The sequence below is a fragment of the Eretmochelys imbricata genome, chromosome 9, assembly GCF_965152235.1.
Source record: "Eretmochelys imbricata isolate rEreImb1 chromosome 9, rEreImb1.hap1, whole genome shotgun sequence".
NCBI classification, from domain to species: Eukaryota; Metazoa; Chordata; order Testudines; family Cheloniidae; genus Eretmochelys; species Eretmochelys imbricata.
Window position 1 is genome coordinate 43,486,174 of NC_135580.1, and position 21,115 is coordinate 43,507,288.

The 21,115-nt window shown below is 44.5% G+C and overlaps 1 protein-coding gene across 1 annotated transcript in view; it reads left to right on the plus strand.

The window, feature by feature from the left end:
- Positions 1–21,115, plus strand: part of LOC144270318 (glypican-5-like) — a 599,436-nt gene that overhangs the window by 156,094 nt on the left and 422,227 nt on the right. The window lies entirely within an intron of this gene.

Genomic DNA, 21,115 nt, shown 5'->3' on the forward strand with positions numbered 1-21,115 from the left:
GTGCTCAAAACAGGGTTGAGACTAATCTAGGAAAATTCAAATTGATCCCCTTGACTTAGAAGAGAAGGAAACCATACTGAGAACAAGTGAGAAGGAAATGAGTTGCAGAACTTTAGAAGGTTAATTCCTGTGCTGAACTTGGCTTACCATATGATTTAGGGGGGAAATACTTGAGAGACTAAAGAAAGGGGGGGCATAAAGAATGCAATTCCAAACCAGGAAAATTTGTGCCAGATGGATATGCCAGCATGGCAAACCTAAGTGTTTATAGTTTAGAGCAATGGTAAAGATATCAAATTCATCAACACTTTCAATTTTGAACAAATAAGGCAAGACAGGAGAGCACAAATGAAAATGTAAAAAAAAATAAGAATATACTATATGATTAAAACATTTGTTTAATGCATGCTTAGAGGCATTGTTATGGTCCATGTTGTCTCAAGCTCAAGAATGTTCTTTTGTCAATCATGCTTGAATTTGTGGAGACATTTGCTGCTCTGTTTGGCATCCAAGGATAAACTCAGAACATTAGGACAAGGTTGTCTGTGTTCATGGAATGATCCATGATGGTGTTTTCATAGGCATCTTGTGCAGTGTGCGTGAGCCATGGAACTTCCTTCCATTTGATGATGAGTCCATGGTAGCACTGTATGCTTAAAAAAAAACTCCACCCATACCCCAGATACTTGAAGAGCAAATTATCAGTGTTAGAGACCCATTCCACTCCTCCATCCTGATGCCATTGTTGTGGTACATTAGAGGTAGATACGGTGATCAAGATACTTTGTATATTTCTATGTATTGTATAAGAGGTGCATCTGGTCGCTAGGAGAATTACAGTACATAGACCAAAATCTCCCCTAAATCAGATCCATGCATCACCATTGACTTCTAAGGGGGTAAATGAGAGCAAACTTAGGCTTTCTAACTATTGCAGAAAAAATGACCTGACACATACATTGCATTTGTTGTAGGAACTATTATATTTTAGCATGCATTTTTATGTCATAATGCATTGCATTTGTCAGCACAATAATCAGCACGCTGTGATTCTGACGTTTAATGTTGGGGAGGGGAAAATACACAATGCAGGTGAATATCAGATAATCTAGGGTCTTATCCTGCACCTTGAAGTCAATGAGAATTTTGCCTTTGATTTCAGTGGAAGCACAGTTGGGCCTTGAAGTGTCTTTCAGGCTGAGGAAGTTTCTGCTAATCCTAATGTGAGTGTCTCATCTGAGTCATACATGATTTCCTTTCATTAAACTTAAACATTTTCCTTCAACTTTCCAGATGATTTCAACTAGATAACTACATGGAATTCTTTATTCTTCTTTTCAAAGATCTTCTCATTTGCTTTCACTAGGGGAATCTCAGTGTACGAAGAAGGCTGTATATTCTTTTTCTTTATTATTTTGTGGACTGCTCTTTAGGCTGAAATTGTGTGTTTTGAAGATGAAAAGTATTCTGCGGTTCATGTTATCCTGTCTTCCACTCATTTTAGTTTTCAGGTTTCTGTAGGGTAAGGTTATATTTGTGTGACAGAGCACATTCTGGTATTTTGAGTAAGCATGCAGTCTGATATTGGTTTAAAACTTTCATGATTAGTTACAGGAGATAACTGTTACTTAGAAGTGTGACAGGGTCGGGCCAGATGGCTATAGAAGAGTAATAGAAGGCAGATATATTAGCCCCAGGCTAAGTAGGTCCCTTTTCCCTGTGTAAGGTAACAGGGAAGGTTCCAGAACAATCAGGAACCTTCTGGAGACCATTAAGACAGGCTGATTAGAACACCTGCAGCCAATCAAGAAGCTGCTAGAATCAATTAAGGCAGGCTAATCAGGGCACCTGGGTTTTAAAAAGGAGCTCACTTCAGTTTGTGGTGTGCGTGTGAGGAGCTGGGAGTAAGAGGCACTAGGAGCTGAGAGTGAGAATGCAGACTGTTGGAGGACTGAGGTGTACCAGCATTCTCAGACACCAGGAGCAAGGTCCTATGGTGAGGATAAAGAAGGTGTTGGGAGGAGGCCATGGGGAAGTAGCCCAGGGAGTTTAGCTGTCGGACAGCTGTTCCAGGAGGCACTCTAGACAGCTGCATTCCACAGGGTCCTGGGCTGGAACCCGGGGTAGTGGGCGGGCCCAGGTTCCCCCCAAATCCTCCCAACTCCTGGTCAGACACAGGAGTCGTCGACTTGGACTGTGGGTTCAGAAAAATGGCCAAGCTGAGTGCTGCCGTGAAGCTCCAAGGCGAGCAAATCCATCAATAAGCGCAAGACCCACCAAGGTAGAGCAGGAACTTTGTCACAACTGGTGTCAGAAGTAGGATCTGGTGTTCACAGCGTGGCAGAAGAAGGAGGGTGTTTTGAAGAAAAAAAAAAAGGGAAGAGGGTCTATTTTTATTTTTTTCACCACAATAGAGGAGGTAGTGTGGGCACTGATACAAGCCATGGCTGCCCAGCAGGAGGCTACTCATGTCCAGGCAGCCGCCCAACAGGAGGCAGTGCGGCTACAGCAAGAGACTAATCGCCTGCTGATGAACCAGGCTGCTCAAGACCGGGCTATGTTGCGGGAACTGGTAAACCAGGTAAAGGCCCTTACAGAGCTGAACTGCAGCCATGGTGGGATGCAGATCATGCAGACCAGCAATTGGCTGCAGAAAATGACGCGGGAGGATGATGTAGAGGCATACCTCCTGGCCTTTGAGAGGACAGCCCTGCGGGAGACTTGGCCCTGAGAACAGTGGTCTGGCATCCTCGCTCCATTCCTGTGTGGGGAGGCCCAGAAGGCCTACTATGATTTTCCTGAGGAGGCTGCGGCAGACTACCCCCTCGACTAAACAAAACCTCGCGGTCCCAATTATATGACTTCATCCATCTCACACGAAAGTGGTTACGAACTGAGTCCCGGAGGAGATACTAGAGGTTCTGGTCAGCGGGGAGTGGGAACACATAGCTGCACAGTGTCCCAAGGCCGAGGAGCCTATGCAGTGTAACCTGGGGAACTGGGCAGACCCATGCTCCCTAACCTACCTTGTGGGGGTCTCACTAACCCCACATATGTACACTAGACCAGTGAAGCTAAAAGGGGTAGAGACCACAGCACTGGTTGATTCGGGGAGTGCTATCACGCTTGTCTCGGGGAAGCTCGTGAAGCGTAGTCAGCTGCTTTGGGCTAAGCGTACGGGGATAACATGCGTCCATGGGACAGTTGGTTATTACCCCACCATCCCAGTAAAAATCGAGATATAGGGGAACACTGCTGAGGTCGCAGCAGGTGTAGTCCCTAAACTCCCATACCCAGTGTTCATAGGGAGAGACTTCCCAGGGTTTGGAGACTTACTCCCAGTAGGGGAATTGGAGAAAGGGGGAACCACTGAAAGTAGTGATCCACAGTAGAGTGTCAACCCTCAACCTTCTCTGAAATATCCCCAGATTTGTTCTCCACTCCCAGACAGCATAGAAAGACGAAAAGGGAAAGAAGGGCAGCTAAGGCCTTGGGAACCCGAATACTGGCCCAAAGCCAGAGGCTCACGCTCGTAGGTAGGCGGACCCGAGCAGCTGAAAAGGAGGTCACCCAGGAGGGAGAAGCACCTGACGCCTCTGAACCAGTAGAGGCAACAGAGACTGGCCCCCTAGATCTCAGGCAGATTAGCCCCAGGAGAGGAAATTTTGGACGGGACCAGGCTGAAGACCCAAGGTACGACAACATTAGGAAGGAGGTGACTGAAATAGATGGGTTCCCTGTGGAAGGGAAAACTCAGGGACCAGGACCCTACTTCATAATGAAGAAGAATCTCTTACACCGGGTTTCACCAGTACAGGGGCAGAAGGTACAGCAGATCCTAGTACCTCAAAAACACCAGAATGCTGTATTAAGTCTGGCCCATAGTCATCTTTTTGGGAGGCATTTGGGGGTAGAGAATACCCTGGCATGGGTCCTACGACGATTCTTCTGGCCCAGAGTACATGAAGAGGTGCGGAGGTATTGTGTGTCCTGCCCGGAGTGTCAGCTGCACAGTCCCCGTCCCCACTTGAGGGCCCCTTTAGTACCCCTTCCCATCATAGAGGTCCCCTTCGAGTGAATAGCCATGGATCTAGTGGGACCCCTGGAGAAGACAGCCCGGGGCCACCAATATATACTTGACAGGTTTCAGAGTAGCAGCCGTGTTAGTCTGTATTCGCAAAAAGAAAAGGAGTACTTGTGGCACCTTAGAGACTAACCAATTTATTTGAGCATAAGCTTTCATGAGCTACAGCTCACTTCATCTTTATTTGAGCATAAGCTTTCGTGAGCTACCACTTGTCGTTCTGGATTATGCTACTTGCTACCCAGAAGCCGTCCCCCTGAGGAACACGGCCTCTAAAACAATAGCTAAAGAGTTGGTGGTGATCTTTGCCCGAGTGGGGCTACCAAAAGAGATATTAACAGACCAAGGTACCCCATTTATGTCGAAGCTAATGAAGGACCTCTGTACGCTGCTCCATACACATACCCTGAGAACTTCAGTCTGTCATCCGCAGACCGATGGGCTGGTAGAAAGGTTTAACCGAACCCTCAAGGCAATGATAAGGAAAGTGGTAAGTTGAGACGGGAAGGACATCCTACTACCCTACCTTATGTTTGCAATCCGGGATTTACCTCAGGCCTCAACTGGGTTTTCCCCCTTTGAATTATATGGACGCCACCCCTGTGGCATACTAGATATTGCAAAAGAAATCTGGGAAGAGGAACCCAATGAGGGGAGAAATATAATTGACCATGTGTTGCAGATGCAAGAACCAATAGCCCGGGTCACCCCTATTGTACGGAAACATTTGGAAAAGGCGCAGGAGGCCAAGCGAACCTATTACAATCGCCAGGCAAAAGTCTGACAGTTCCAACCAGGGGATTGGGTGATGGTGTTGGTATTCACGGCATCAAGCAAGCTTTTGGCCCAATGGCAGGGGCCCTGTGAGGTGGTTGACCCTGTAGGGGAAGTAATCTACAAGGTGCGGCAGCCAGGATGCCGGAAACAAGAACAAATTTATCACATTAACCTCTTAAAGCCTTGGCACCAACGAGAGGTGTGTGTAGTGGTCCAAGAGACCCCGATCCAGGGAAATAACATGCAGGAGCAGATCAGGATATCCACTGATCTGACACCAAACTCTGAGATGATCAACTGATTCCAGGACGTGTTTTCAACCAAACCACCCCGGACCACCGAAGCATATCACCACATTATCACAGACCATGGGGCAAAGGTAACTTTAAGGCCCTATTGGGTCCCAGCAGCAAAAAGGGAGGAGATCAAAGCAGAGGTAAAAAGGATATTGGAGCTGGGAGTCATCGAAGAGTCCTACAGTCTCTGTTGCCTCTACTGGTTCAGAGGTGTTAGGGTGTGGATCAGACTCAGGTGCTTCTCCCTCCTGGGTGACCTCCTTTTCAGCTGCTCGGTCCACCTACCTATGAGCGCGAGCCTCTGGCTTTGGGCCAGTATTCGGGTTCCCAAGGCCTTAGCTGCCCTTCTTTCCCTTTTCGTCTTTCTATGCTGTCTGGGAGTGGAGAACAAATCTGGGGATATTTCAGAGAAGGTTGGGGGTTGACACTCTACTGTGGATCACTACTTTCAGTGGTTCTCCCTTTCTCCAATTCCCCTACTGGGAGTAAGTCTCCAAACCCTGATCAAGCCCGATTGTGTTGGTGCCCAAACCCAATGGCACCACTAGGTTTTGTAATGACTTTCGCCGGCTGAATGAGATATCCAAATTCGATGCATACCCTATACCCCGTGTCGATGAGTTAGTTGACTGCCTGGGCAATGTCCGATTTTTGACCACCCTTGATTTAACAAAGGGATACTGGCAGATTCCCCTTGCCAAAGATGTGAAAGAAAAGATGGCATTCTCTACACCAAAGGGTCTGTTTCAATATACTGTTCTTCCTTTTGGACTGCATGGGGCACCTGCCACCTTCCAGCGTCTTATGGACAAGCTCCTATGGCCCCACACCAGTTATGCAGCGGTATACCTGGTTGATGTGATTATTCACACCCCCGACTGGGAAACCCACTTAGGAAAGGTGAAAGCGGTTCTGGACACGCTAAGACGGGCCTCACAGCCAACCCAGCCAAGTGTGCTATAGGGCTAGTCAAGGCTAAATACCTTGGCTACATTGTAGGAAGGGGCATGGTCAAGCCCCAACTAAACAAACTAGAGGCTATCCAAAATTGGCCCTGGCCGAATTGGAAAAAGCAAGTCCGGGCATTCCTGGGTGTGGTGGGGTACTACCGACGATTTATTCCCCATTTTGCTACCAGAGCGAGTCTCCTGACAAACCTGATAAAAGCGTGGGGTCCAGACATGGTTAAGTGGACAGATGCCGCAGAGAAAGCATTCATGGATCTACAGACAGCCCTCTGCAGTAACCCTGTGCTTATAGCCCCAGACTTCAACAAAGAATTCATTTTACAAATAGATGCATCTGAAGTAGGATTGGGATCTGTCCTATCGCAGATGGTCGGAGATGAAGAACACCCAATCCTCTACCTCAGCAGGAAACTCCACCCGAGAGAGCATAAGTATGCCATGGTTGAAAGAGAGTGCCTAGCTGTGAAATGGGCCATGGGAACACAAAGTTATTACCTTCTGGGACAACGGTTTACCCTTGTGACCGACCATGCACCCCTCCAGTGGATGCAGCAAAATAGAGATGAACGCAAGGGTGACCAGATGGTTCCTGTCCCTAAAACCTTTCCAATTCATCATACAACACTGGGCTGGAAGCCACCATGGCAATGCAGATGGCTTGTCACGAGTACACTGCCTGATGTCCCAAGTTGCCCAATCCCGTAGTGTTGAGGGGGGGGGTGGGGGGATATGTGACAAGGTCGGGCCAGATGGCTATAGAAGAGTAATAGAAGGCAGATATATTAGCCCCAGGCTAAGTAGGTCCCTTTTCCCTGTGTAAGGTAACAGGGAAGGTTCCAGAACAATCAGGAACCTTCTGGAGACCATTAAGACAGGCTGATTAGAACACCTGCAGCCAATCAAGAAGCTGCTAGAATCAATTAAGGCAGGCTAATCAGGGCACCTGGGTTTTAAAAAGGAGCTCACTTCAGTTTGTGGTGTGCATGTGAGGAGCTGGGAATAAGAGGCACTAGGAGCTGAGAGTGAGAATGCGGACTGTTGGAGGATTGAGGTGTACCAGCATTCTCAGATACCAGGAGCAAGGTCCTATGGTGAGGATAAAGAAGGTGTTGGGAGGAGGCCATGGGGAAGTAGCCCAGGGAGTTGTAGCTGTCGGACAGCTGTTCCAGGAGGCACTCTAGACAGCTGCATTCCACAGGGCCCTGGGCTGGAACCCGGAGTAGAGGGCAGGCCCTGGTTCCCCCCAAATCCTCCCAACTTCTGGTCAGACACAGGAGTCGTCGACCTGGACTGTGGGTTCAGAAAAATGGCCAAGCTGAGTGCTGCCGTGAAGCTCCAAGGCGAGCAAATCTGCCAATAAGTGCAAGACCCACCAAGGTAGAGCAGGAACTTTGTCACAGAAGATTAAGCCCAATTATGCTCTATTTCCTTTAGTCAGGCTAGTTTCTCAGAAGAAATGGACAAGAGTTCTGGCTACCATTTTAGAACTTCCAGCTGTGTGATCACTGATTGGAATCCTAGGGCCTGTTCCTCAAATACACTTTCTCCTTTATGCTGCTCTGACAGTATTTGTATCTATTTTATTTATTTGAAACATGCTTTCACATACATGAACTTCCCATTCCTTTTTATATCACTATGTAGTGATCATTTCATATTTATGAAGTTTATTTTTCAGCTTCAGGAAACAAGGAGATGTATATCTTTTACAACAGCAATGTCTGTAACAAACACTGTACTTCATTCAGTAGTAAATACTCTAACCATGGAAAGCTCAATCCAGAAACAGAGCACTACTTGTCACTTTGTTATCCTAAGCCAACTTTAATTAATTCTCTTTTAGGAAACATTTACAATTTTTGAAATAGCCACATGGAGCTTACATGCTAAAAATTAAAGTTTCATATTAACTGATTGGCTAACTGAAATGAATAATGGAAAGCTGGCTATTTTTTACCATGTGGGGAAAGGGTTAAGTAAACCAATAAAGTGCTTACTATACTTTTTACTCAAGAGAAACTTATTTCATATGTGTAAGCAAAAAAATCTATTTGCATGAATGGTGCGTAACTTCCTTGAGACTGGCCTATAGTGATCTGTTCCATTACAGCCAAAAGACTTGTCGGATTCACCTGGATGGCATGTGTGAAAGGTCACCGTTAAGCTATTAGTACTCTCTTTCTCTTCAGATTCCTATAGAACAGGCACTGCCATTTGTGCAAGGAGGCTGGCATACACCCAGCTACTTAAACTAATGCGAGTCTGCTATGGGCTGCAGCATCAGCAATCATAATCATTATTTTCTGTTTCGTCTGCTGGAATCTAATTGTGTGTCATATTGAAAGGAATGCTGACTGCCTCCTGGTGCCAGATATGTAGACCTAGCTTGTTTACTTTTGATATCACTTTGAGTGAGGCTTTCCTCTTCTCCCTCCCCCTCCCTTTTGGGGGGGGCATTCTAAAGCTAGACAGTTAAAATCAACCTTCGTTGTCTGGTTCAGTCCGTGTATTTCATGCATCAATACATTTTATTATTTCCTGCAAGGTGGAAGAAAGGTACCCCTGAACAAAATGCTAATTGAGGTGAAGCAGGACTGAAATGCATGCTGCCCACTGGCAACTGTGGGAACTATACACAAATTTCTTATCTAGGGATTAGCCAAATTCCCACATTCACTGTCAATAAAAGGTCACTCTCCCTCAAAGATGATGATTAAGGAAATAACGGCTTTCAACAAAGCATTTAAAATGTGCTTTTAATCAATTCCTATTCAGCAAAGTGCATAAGCGCATGCTTAACTTTAAGCACATGCATAGTTCTGTTTACTCCAGTGAAACTTAAGCAAATGTTTGTGCATTGATGAATGGATGCCACACTCGCTGCTGTTTATCCATTTGGGGGTTAGTAATTCTTGGAAAGAAATCAAAGTAAGGTGGTATTGCAGCTGTTTGTGGGGGGCTGATACGGGCTTGGTTGTGGAATCCTTCTTCATGTTGGTGAACAGTTACTCATACAAATGGATACGTACATTTCATAACTGCAAATGATGCCACCAGAATGATTCATGAGTAAGTACTCACCAAGGTGAGTGAGAGTTTTGCGGCTGGGGCTAACGAGATTAAAATCTGATGGAACAAATTCATCCCTAGTGCATCTCCATTGATTTAGAGTGAATTTGACCTTATGCCTTTTTTGATCTTTCTGCCATCACCTTTGGAGTGTTCAGTCTGATATAATATTTTTGGCAGGGAAGAGAATATTTGCTAAAGGCCTATGAACTGAGTGTGTAAAGTAGTAAGGTAGTGGTAATTTAAAGGTTCTCCCCTTTTGGGAACATTAGCATTTGCTTTTCTCTTGAGTCTGCCTTTCACTTTCCTTCCAGATTACCACTACTTAACCCTGTCTCATTTGTAGCTGGTTCTGAAAGGAAGGATGGTCCAGTGGTTAGAGTACTAGCCTGGGGCACTTGTGAGAGCCAGGTTCAATTCCTTGCTCCTCTGTAGACTTCCTGTGTGACCTCATGCAAGCCACTTAGTTTCACTGTGCCTCAGTTTCCCATTTGTAAAAAGTGGATAATAGCACTTAATATCTCACAGGAATGCTGCGAGGCTAAATACCATGAGGATTGTGAGATGCTCAGGTACTACAGTAATGGAGACCATATAAGTATAATATAGATAGATTTTTTTTTCCCAGATGAATATGCTGTGCTTGACCACAGACCCTTGTGTATTTGCTTTCTGTAGAACCACTGGGAAAGGAGGAGGTTTGGGTGGGGCTGCCCAGGTGGGTCCCAAGACCAATCACTCATGAACCTCATGGGACTCAGATGGGACCTACTCCACACAGTCTCATACAAAGGGATTTTAGGGCTGGGATGGACTTAGGCTAAACAGGTTAAATGCAGCATTTGGACATAGAGGGAGAACTTGCCTAGATGGAGGTTTGACCTGGAGTTCTGAAGGATGGTACTCTCTTTCTCTGTCATTGCTCAAAGTTAATAGCATCTGTGTAGATTACAAACAAAAACAGATATATCCTTCATCTGCATCCATTCATGTACTGGCCAAGAAGGTATTAACTCTGACCAGGAGTCAGGCTCCATCCTGCAGGTGCAGAGTGGTGTGTGATGTGGGGACCATTGGGCCAGGGGAGGTCAGGATTCTGTGGAGTTAAGGCTCCTTGTATTCTTCGCCCCACACATATGCCCTTGTACAAGGCTAAATGCAATCTGGCCCTTTGAGTATGGCCGGACAGTTTAATGGAGAGTTCTGTTAATATTCAGGAGTTGAAAATAAAAGTAGAAAATATTTGACAGCCTTTAGAAATGTAAAATTTGTTTAGGGCAAAGTTCTGCAGTCTCTACACAGGCAAAACTCCCACTGATCTCCAGCAAAACACCTATTGACTTCAATAGAAGCTTTGCCTGACAGCTTGATCCTGTGTGAATGCTGATAAGTAATGCATTGTAGCATTCATGGGTCAGGCTGCTGAGCCATGGTGGCTTTTCTGCTCACAATCCAATAAGGTAGGCATTGCAGGCTGGTGGACTGGCAAGGACTCTGTGTCTCATCAATCTTGGGAAGTATCAAGCTGCTTGCTGTGAATATAATGTTTTCTTAGAGCCCTTGGACACATTTCTGTGCCAGTGGCTGGCTCTCATGGCTGACTGCCCACTTCTCAGATTTTTCTGAGTGCAGCCATTAAGCACATTTGAGTGAACCAGCCAAGCAAGTTAAAACAGGCGGGTCAGTGCATCATTTGCAATCACTGGATTGCATTTAAGCACTTAAGCTTGCAAAGTTGCCAGCTGTTGTGTTTGGTGTTTTTCTTAAAGCTGCAACTGCTGGAGTCATGTGATTACATGAAAATATCAGCTCTCATTTAAAATAAAAGCCCCTATAACTTCTAATGCTGCTACTCATCACTGCTCAGTTCATTGGCACAAAGACACAAATGAGTTAGGAGCCCAACTCCCATTGGTTTTTAATGGGAATTTGACACCTAACTGCTTTTTATGCCTTTTGAGAAGCTTCCCAGTAAGGTCAACAGGTTTGTTCACATTGCTGAGCACCAGGAATATTTCTCTATACTATCTACAAACCTCTCTGCATAAGTGTCGGGCAAATGCTGAGTGCTGGTATCAGAGGATCCTTTCACCACTTTGGGCACCTTCTCCTTGCTGCTCCGAGAATTAGCTAGTCCTTCACACGCCAGGGCTAGAGTGAGACTCCTCCAGCTTCTTGCCCACAGCCCTCTTATAAGGGCCAGCTGGGCCCTGATTGAGCTGGCCACAGCTGTGGGCCCCTACTCACTCAGCTTCCCCAGCTGTTCTTAATCCCTTTTACCCAGCCACAGCCCTCTCCAGGACTGCTTTTAACCCCTTCAGGGGAGGAGCAGGGTGACCACCCTGCTACAGTCCCAAACACAGCTCCCTTCACCTAGGGAGTGACTGCAAGCTACTTCCCTTCAGCCCTCAGCCACTTTCAGATACTGGGCTTTATATGGGCCCCTCTGTTCCTGTCCAGCTGAGCCCCCTCTCTTTATTTAATCCCTGCTCCCTGGCTCCTCCTCCAGGTGCAGCCTGGGCAGTTAATTGGCCTGCCTGGCTACCTTAACCCCTTCAGATCTTGTGCAGGGTGGTCACACCTGGGTGTTAGTGCTTTGGCTCTTCACTTCTTGCAGTAGCATTCAGCAGCATGGAAGACCAAACCCTTCATAAGGAGTGCAGGTTTTTGCTCATAGAATGTCATTGTAAAATTGAAATAATGTGAATTTATTGGCTCTAGTTATTAATTTCAGTAGGACTGTGCATAGGCTCACTGGTCCACCCATAAATTTTTCTTTGTAGGATCAGGGTCTTAAAATCCAAGGTTCAAAAGTGTTGATTTGTACAGCAATATTAGGTTTATTTTTAGAAAGAGGAAGTTGATAGAATGTGGGAAAGACACATATTCCTATGTCTGGATTGTTCTTTGTGCTTCATGAAGATTTTATATGGATACTTGGGTGTTTTCTTCTTCTCATTTAATACCTGAAGTTGGTGTATAGGAGAGAGGTTGGAGGAGATTCGAAGGTGACACAAAGAGCCATAACTTCATTGGCTTCAGTGTAGCTCTACTGATTTACTCCCTCTGAGGATCTGCCAGATTGTATTTTCTGTGTTGTACTAAAGAAAACAACAGCTGACAGAAAGCCTGATGGAGTGTGATCATTATATCAAGAGCTGATCATAGGTCAAGTATTATGAGAAGGCAGAGGGATCTGTGACCTGAGTTAATTGAGAAGGACAGGCACAATTAGAGGGGCTGAGAGTGGCTAGGGAGGTTATGCCAGGAGAGTTGTGAGAAAAGAGCTAAGGGGGGAAAAATGAGGATGGAGACAGGATGGTAGTTAGTAAATGAGGGATTTTTCTGACATGTAAGTGGCAATTTTAAGGTGTTAGGGAAAGATCCAGTGGAAAATGGAGTAGTTGGTAGGGGTGGTATAGGAGCTGTTCCAATGTCAAAGGGAATTTTTTCACTGACTTCAGTGGGAGTTACGCCGGGTGCCTAGTGAACAAGAATAAGAAAGCAGGAGGGGTGGACAGTTGAGGTTGACAAGGGATCTAGTGAAGACTGGGTGTATTTTAGATGAGATTGGGTTGACTTCAGCAGTGACGGAAGGGGAGAAGCGAAGAGGTTGTAGTGAAACAAGCAGGGGGGAAAGTAAGTCCAGTGACTTACCGGTACTCTGGGGCCAGCTCTGGCCCCCGGAAGGGGCAGGGCCTAGGGCGGAAGGGGTGGGGCTGAGGGGGTCAGAGCCAGCCCCAGCCCACCCTGTAAGGTAAGTGCCCCCCCCACCGGGGTAGGGGTAGCAGCAGCAGCCCGGGGCTCCGGGGGCTATTTAAAGGGCCCGGGGCTCCCCTCTTCTACCACCCTGGCCTTTAAATAGCCGCTGGAGCCCTGGGGAAGCGGCGGGGCTCCAGCGGCTATTTAAAGGACCGGGGCGGTAGAGGGAGCTGGAGCCCTGGCCCTTTAAATAGCCTCTGGAGCCCCCGCTACCCCAGGGCTCTGGGGGCTATTTAAAGGGCCCGTGGCTCCCCTGCTTCTACCGCCCCGGTCCTTTAAATAGCCGCTGGAGCTCTGGAGTAGCGGCGGCGGGGCTGTAGCGGCTATTTAAAGGGCCCAGGCGGTAGAAGCAGGGGAGCCCCAGGCCCTTTAAATACCTGCCGGAGCCCTGCCGCCGCTGCCCCAGGGCTCCAGCAGCGGGGCTCTGGAGGCAATTTAAAGGGCCTGTGGCTCCAGCCAGAGATTACCCCAGAGAATAGAAGCCAGATAGAACTTGTATAAGTGAGCGAGGCATTTAAGATCAGATTAATTACTTCCCAAAATATCAAAGGGAAAATAAAAAGGTCTTGTTAGATTGGAAACCGCTAGGGAGAATGCCTGATATACAGGGCTGTATGTGAAAGGTGATAATCATTTTTGGATTTTAATCCAGAAGTCACACACAAAAAAGATAATTTGTCCATCTGCTGTCTAAAAGAATTACACAGGATCTGGGTTGTATAAACTTCACATGGCAGGCACCCTTCAAGGAAGAATTTAGAAGTTCTAGAACATGCATGAAGTACATCATTGTGCCATTCCCCTTCTGGAGTTTGTGAAAGAAAGCTAGCACTGTGTAGATGCACATTTCATTTACTGCAGTGGTATAAGATTCCCATCCTGCAAACACTTATTAGTGGGAGTAATGTTTACCACCATTGTGACTTAACTTTGCATCATCGTTACCCATAGAAAAGAGAATGTAGACCAAGATATATTCTCACTGAAAGAAACTATATTGCTATTTGTACCCTTACAGCTCTGTAAGCTATGTCAATTTTCCCCCAATACCAATCATACTAAAGTTAATCAAGGAAAAAATAAGTATGTTTTAATAATGGCATACACAAGTTTATATGTGGAGGCATTATTATTGATTTCAGTCAGTTAATTCTCCTCTTCTTGGCCAAATGAATATTTTGAAAGAGTTTCTTCTTGCAGGGTGACCTCAGCAGTCCCTTCTGGTCCCGTGTCTCCCCAAATCCATCTCGCTAAGTTCTTAACTACCAGCCACATGGACTCTTCCCTATGGTTCATCACCCCTGAAGGTGTGAAACCTGCACCCAATTATGAGTTCACTTTGGTACACACACTCCACATAGTTTGCACAACAGACACATGCTTGGGATAAAAATAAACAAAAAGTTTATTTAATAAAAAAATCATGGATTCAAAGATGAACTAGTAACGAAAAGCAAACGCAGACAAGTGACACAGAAAACAAACATAAAGATGACCTCTCAGGCTTAACACTTCTCCATTAGCTAAATTCCCTTCTCCAGTGCAAGTTGCCTATTGCCTGTGAATAGTTTCCCAGCATGCCCTCTGTCCTAGAGGGGATCCAGTGCTTCATAGACAACCCCCTCCTTAGATGCTGGCTCTCAGTTTCTGGATGGCTTTCACTTTGAACCCTTTCCCTTTTAACAGGGTTTGCAAGTTTTTTCTTTTTTCTCAGGCTATGACCTGGTCTGCGCTCCAGGGTTAGGTCAACGTAAGCTGCCTTGTGTCAGCCTCTCTGTGGAAGAGTCGTCACTTAAATTTGATTCCTGCTGACATAAGTGCCTCTCCACGCTGATTAAATAAGACCATCTCCCCGAGAGGCATAGAGTCAATGTCAATGTAGTTAGGTTGACACAGTGTCAGTATAGACACAGAATAGTTTACATTGACTGTTACTGGCTTTCAGGAGCTGTCCCACCCTGACTGTACAATCAATACAAGTGCTTTTGGTAAGGATGCAAACTGCTGGTGCAAGGAGCCAAGCATGTGCACACACAAGTAATTTAATAACTACACTGGCTGCATGCCGAAGTAAGTTAGATCAACCTAATTTTTTAGTGTAGACATGGCCTATGGTAATTCATGGTTACATGGAGCAGGGGGCTTTCCCAAACTGGGTTTGTTTGTTTTTTCAGTTTCAAGTTGTTTCGGTGTTTTCCCATTAACTTGAATGGTCTACCGTTGTCTCTTCCTGGTTGGACAATGCTAGTTGCTTGGGGCCGGTTTTGTGTGAACACCTGGCCTGGTAGGTGCCCTTACTGCCTGATTTATTCACAACACTGCTGTGAGGTGATGGTGTAGTTAAAGTATAGATTCAATTACAATTTTCTATACGTATACACATGCCTGTATTCATAACCATAACCTGTATACAAATCTCCTAGTGACCATCAAGTTCAGGCCATTACAAGCTGTCATAGAAGACCTTCCTTGACATATTTTTGTACACAATAACATTGTCTGCAGCCAGTTGATTCAACTGCTTATTTTGGGGGTTCAGACCCGCCTGTTCTCCCGTTGGGGTGTCTGGTCCTTGATTGTCACAGATCCACACCCAGGCTGCAGAGGAAGATGAAAAACTCCCAGTGTCCCTGACAATGTGACCAGGGTGAAAATTCTTTCCCGACTCCAAATCTGGCAATCAATTAGACCTTGAGTATGTGAGCAGGGGACACCAGCCAGGCATCTAGAACGGATTCTCTGTACCACCTCAGAGCACTGGTCCATCCTGTCTGTTGTCCCACCTCCAGCAGTGGCCAATCTCTGATGATTCAGAGGAAGATGAAAAACACCTCAAGATATATCAAGCCAATAGTGCATCAGGGCAAAAATTCCTTCCTGACCTCTGCAGGTAATGGGCTGAAGCCTTGAAGTGTGAGACTTGCTTATAGTTATTAGCTTAATGCAGAGCTACACGTATTAAGAGCATGTTGAAGGCAATACAGGCACTCTTGTTCTCCCCATGACCCATGAAGAAAGGGGATGAAGAGGGAGACTCGCAGACTCCAAGGCCAGAAGGGATCGCCATGATCACCCAGCCTGACTGCTTGCACACGTAGGCTGCAGAATTTCTCCCTAAAGATAGATTAAAGCATATCATAGATTCATAGATTCATAGATATTTAGGTCAGAAGGGACCATTATGATCATCTAGTCTGACCTCCTGCACAACGCAGGCCACAGAATTTCACCCACCACTCCTACAAAAAAAACCTCACACCTATATCTGTGCTATTGAAGTCCTCAAATTGTAGTTTAAAGACCTCAAGGAGCAGAGAATCCTCCAGCAAGTGACCCGTGCCCCATGCTACAGAGGAAGGCGAAAAACCTCCAGGGCCTCTTCCAATCTGCCCTGGAGGAAAATTCCTTCCCGACCCCAAATATGGCGATCAGCTAAACCCTGAGCATATGGGCAAGATTCATCAGCCAGATACTACAGAAAATTCTTTCCCAGAAAATTCTTTCCCAGGTAACTTGGATCTTACCCCATCTAAAACCCATCACAGGCCATTGGGCCTATTTACCATGAATATTTAATTACCAAAACCATGTTATCCCATCATACCATCTCCTCCATAAACTTATCGAGTTTAATCTTAAAGCAAGATAGATCTTTTGCCCCCACTACTTCCCTCGGAAGGCTATTCCAAAACTTCACTCCTCTGATGGTTAGAAACCTTCGTCTAATTTCTAATCTAAATTTCCTAGTGGCCAGTTTATATCCATTTGTTCTTGTGTCCACATTGGTACTGAGTTTAAATAATTCCTCTCCCTCTCTGGTATTTATCCCTCTGATATATTTATAGAGAGCAATCATATCTCCCCTCAGCCTTCTTTTAGTTAGGCTAAACAAGCCAAGCTCCCTGAGTCTCCTTTCATAAGACAAGTTTTCCATTCCTCGGATCATCCTAGTAGCCCTTCTCTGTACCTGTTCCAGTTTGAATTCATTAAAAAGAGATCTAATCTTATTTATCGACTCCAAGAGAAGGTGAGTCCATGGCCTCCCTTGGTAAGCTGGTCCAGTGTTTAGTCACCCTTAGAGCTAGGAAAGTGTGTCTTATTTCAAGGCTGAATTTGTCTAACTTCAGCTTACCTGGATTCTACACCTGGTACAGAGTTCTTATGTGATATTGGGAAAGTCTTTTAAACCAAACTTTTCACTAAGTATATGTTCCTCAATTTCTTGGTGCCTGACCTGAGGTCTGATTTCCAGAAGTGCAGAGCATTCAACATCTTGAGGACTGTGCTTTTTGAATTATGTATACTGCTAAGTAGTCTGAAAAATCAAATTCTAGGTATGTCAAATTGGGCACCCAAATTAGTAGGTACTTTTGACTTTAATCCCTGTGCTTCAGTTCCCCATCTTTGAATTGGGAATAATACAACACCCTCATGTCACAGAGGCGTTGTGAAAATAAATTAATTACTATTTGTGAAGCACTCAGATACTATATTAATTAGCACCACAGAAAAGCCCATGAAGAAATTAATATTTCTGTTTTCAAAACAGGATTTGAATACTGTGCAGTAAATAAGGCCTGGGGCCACACATTGAACAATGAGAAGAAAATATATTGAATAGCTGCTCATTCACTGAGCACCATTCATCCTGTGTACTGAATGAGGTAAGCGTTACGTGGGGGAAAAGTCTCCAATTACACGTGTGTAAGTGTAATAAACCATATATCAAATCCAGCTGCAGCAGATAAAGTTCCTATCTCACAGACTGGGCACTATCCATCGTGCTATTGTAAGGTGTCACAGGAAAAAAAAAGATGAGGAAAAATGGTGGCCCTTGCAGCTTTTTTAATGTTTAAAGAGATATGTAAACTGAAAGAAACTACAGAGAGAGCTGGCTTCATTGCAGTAGCACATAGCTAAGCGTATGAATTCTATTAAGTCTCCTTACTGCTTATGGCCTGAGGATTATCATCTTGATACTATTTAGCATTTCCACACTCATTATTAGCAGTATAATAGCACCTTGAAGACTCCACCAAGATCAGGGCCCCATTGTGTAAGGCACTGTACAAACACACAGTCAGGGTACGTCTACACAACAGCTGGGAGGTGTAATTCCCAGGGAAGATACATGTACATGGGCTAACTGGTCAAGCTGGTGCCTAAAAACAGCAGTGTGACTACGGAGGCACGGGCAGTGGCTTAGGCTAGCCACCTGTGTACAATCCCACCCAACCTCCTGGTGGCTTCACACCCTTTATAAGTACTTATTGTAGGTAGGTATTATCACTAGTTTACAGATGGAGAGACAAACCCAGAGGTAAAGTGACTTGTCCAAGGCCACACAGTGAAACAGCAGCAGAGGTGGAATTAGAACTCAGGAACGTTTTCTGGTTTCCAGCACTATCCTCAAGGGACATGGTCTTTTTAAAGAGACTGAAATACCTGAATTAGAGAACTGGTATTAGTTTGGCTACAGAGTCAGAACCTGCTGGATGGCAGAAAGTTGGAGTGCAAAATGAAATAAGTTTCTTAAAGCAAATTCAGAAAAGGATCCAATGTTTTTGGAGACAGTCATTTGGATGGTCTGAAAGCAATCGGGGCAGAAAAGAAGAAACAATTTTAGGAGAAGACAGTGTTGTCAAAATAGTCACTTTTAGGAAAATAACTGAGTGTAGAGAAAAAGCTAGCAAACATACAGCAGCAGGAGATGACTGCACAGTACCTTTATAAATTTGAAGAGGAAATGGCAGTACTATGAAATAACTTTTTGCCAAGTGAATTCATAGCAATGAAGGGTAACTCATGGTCAGTAACTAACTACTTGGGTAAGTAGATTGAGCAGTATCATAAAACAACTTGTGGAGACTGTGGAGAACACCAGGAACGGAACCTGGGTGCTTCCTTTCTGAAAGTTTACCAGTGTCATAGGATCAACATCAGCTGTCAACAAGTGTGAAACCACAGTTTATGTAGCTAAAATATCACATTTAATTTCTTGTAGTTAGATAGCTGAAAAGAACAATAGAAATGTACAGTGAATGATATGTTAATGCAATACCACAGGGAGGGCACCCGCTAGGGATACCGTAAAAGAACTAATGTTGCAATTCTTTGAGGCCTCTCTTTCTGAGGAACAACCTGAGAGCCCAGGAAATAGGTGCAATGGCCAGCTCCAAGTGAGGAACCCACATATGAGTTATGAGGAACAAGAATTTTTTCCCTGTAAGTTCTGCTTATTAAAACGAAATAACTTATTTAAATGAATTTGTAACAGCTACCAGCTTGGCTGACACACCAGGGATGTCCAGAACTGAAAGCATTAGCTGCTACATCTTGATCTAAAGGGCCAAGACTAAATGAGCCTTTTACAGCCTGAAATTCTCTGCAGATCAGGCACAGAGGAGGGAAGTGTGAGACGCTCACCAGTGGGTTACACAGTGAAGTCTCTTTTGCACGGGTATTGCACGAACCCCTCAGAATGGAATGACTGAGCTTTTTACTAAAGGTCAGGGATGGTATTCACCCTGGATGTAAACCACTCTTCTAAATCAACATTAAGCTTTTTGTTTGTTTGTGTGTTACATACTTGTTAAGACACTATTCTGCAGTGATAGTCGAATAATGAAGAGAGATTTTCAAAAGCCCCCAAGGGAATTAGGTGTCCAACACTCATTGGGATTTGTTGGTAGCTATCATCTAACTGCCATTATTTTCTTGGTTTACAAGCATTTTGAACCCTGAATACTACAGAAACTTTTCTGGAAATTAGTCATCTGAATGGTTTCGTATATTTGCTTCATTCATTTCCCACTCCGTTTTCAGAAATATTAATTGAATCAGGAGTTACTGCCACAAATGTTTGCAGAAAGTGAATTTCAGATAGGAATGTACGAGTTTTCACAAAAAAATAATTTTGAATTTGTAAGTGGGAGAGTTCTCATCAGAATTGCTTGAATGCTCATCCAATCAGGAAATAGATGCAATTTTATTTAATTTACCTGAACAATCACAATTAAGCAGCATGACTCAAATATGCCTACTATTTCCACAAAACTGCATCTGCTCTGTTCTTTGTGTCCTTTCTTTTCTTCTGTATTTTGTTTGGTGTTATTGTCATAAAATTCAGAGTCATTGTATATGTGGTCCACTGAAAATATATGCGTTACTCTATATTACAGAGGATCAATTGACACACACACACACACAAAAAGAAATATGCATCTTTTATGGAGCTGACTTTTTTTTCTTTTTAAGGCTGCTGTAGTTTATTAAAAATAATGGATTTCTGTAGCTGCAGTAGTTTGGAATTTTTGGCACTTCTGTTTGTTGTGGTTAATTGTTGGTCTTATAAATTAACAAGGCCTCAGACAATGAAGGTAGAGTGTTGCTGGGTTGGGGTCCAGTCCCTGGTGAAAAATGCAGTTCCAGCATATTGGCAGCTAGACTGCTTGTTATTCATTGTAAGGCGTCTAGCTATGGGAGTGTTAGATGTTTGACGGCATTGAATAGATTCCAGTCAGCCATACAAACTACCTCCACTGAAGTGGAAAGGACCATAAAATTGTTTTAGCAACAGCTAATTCTCGTGGGTCTTTTAGGGCTTTTTTTAACTGTTTGGTTGCCCATAGAAGATTTGCCAATTCAAATAGTAAACATTCTCAAGTTGTTTGTATGGGCTTGTCATTGAATTCACATCTAATTTATCTTAGATTTTTTGCAGGAGCAGAACCTATATTTAAGAACATTTTCCCCTCTTTCATCCCTCCCCCATTCCTGATGCTCTAATTATTTAGCATTACAAACTAAAGCTTCTTTTTTTTTTAATTGACCTGGTATGAATAGTTTTCAGTCTCATTGTCATCAAGGAAAGATTCAAGCAATGTGGATTTGCTATTTTTCTCACTTGAAGGAATCTAACTTCCTGCCTCTTCTTGTTTCTTGGCCATTGAAAGTCCAACTAAGCCAGATGCCCCAAGACCTTTTAAAATCAGCCTTGGGGAGAAATTTTATCCTCTTCAACCACTGGCAAGAGGTATAGATGAGTCCTGATTTACTTGAGAGTCTAGAATGGTATAGACTCTAGATGTAAGGTAAAAGGAAGTCCTGGAAGGAGCAGCCTATCATAGACTGTGATAAAAGCTGGGGATAGCAAAATC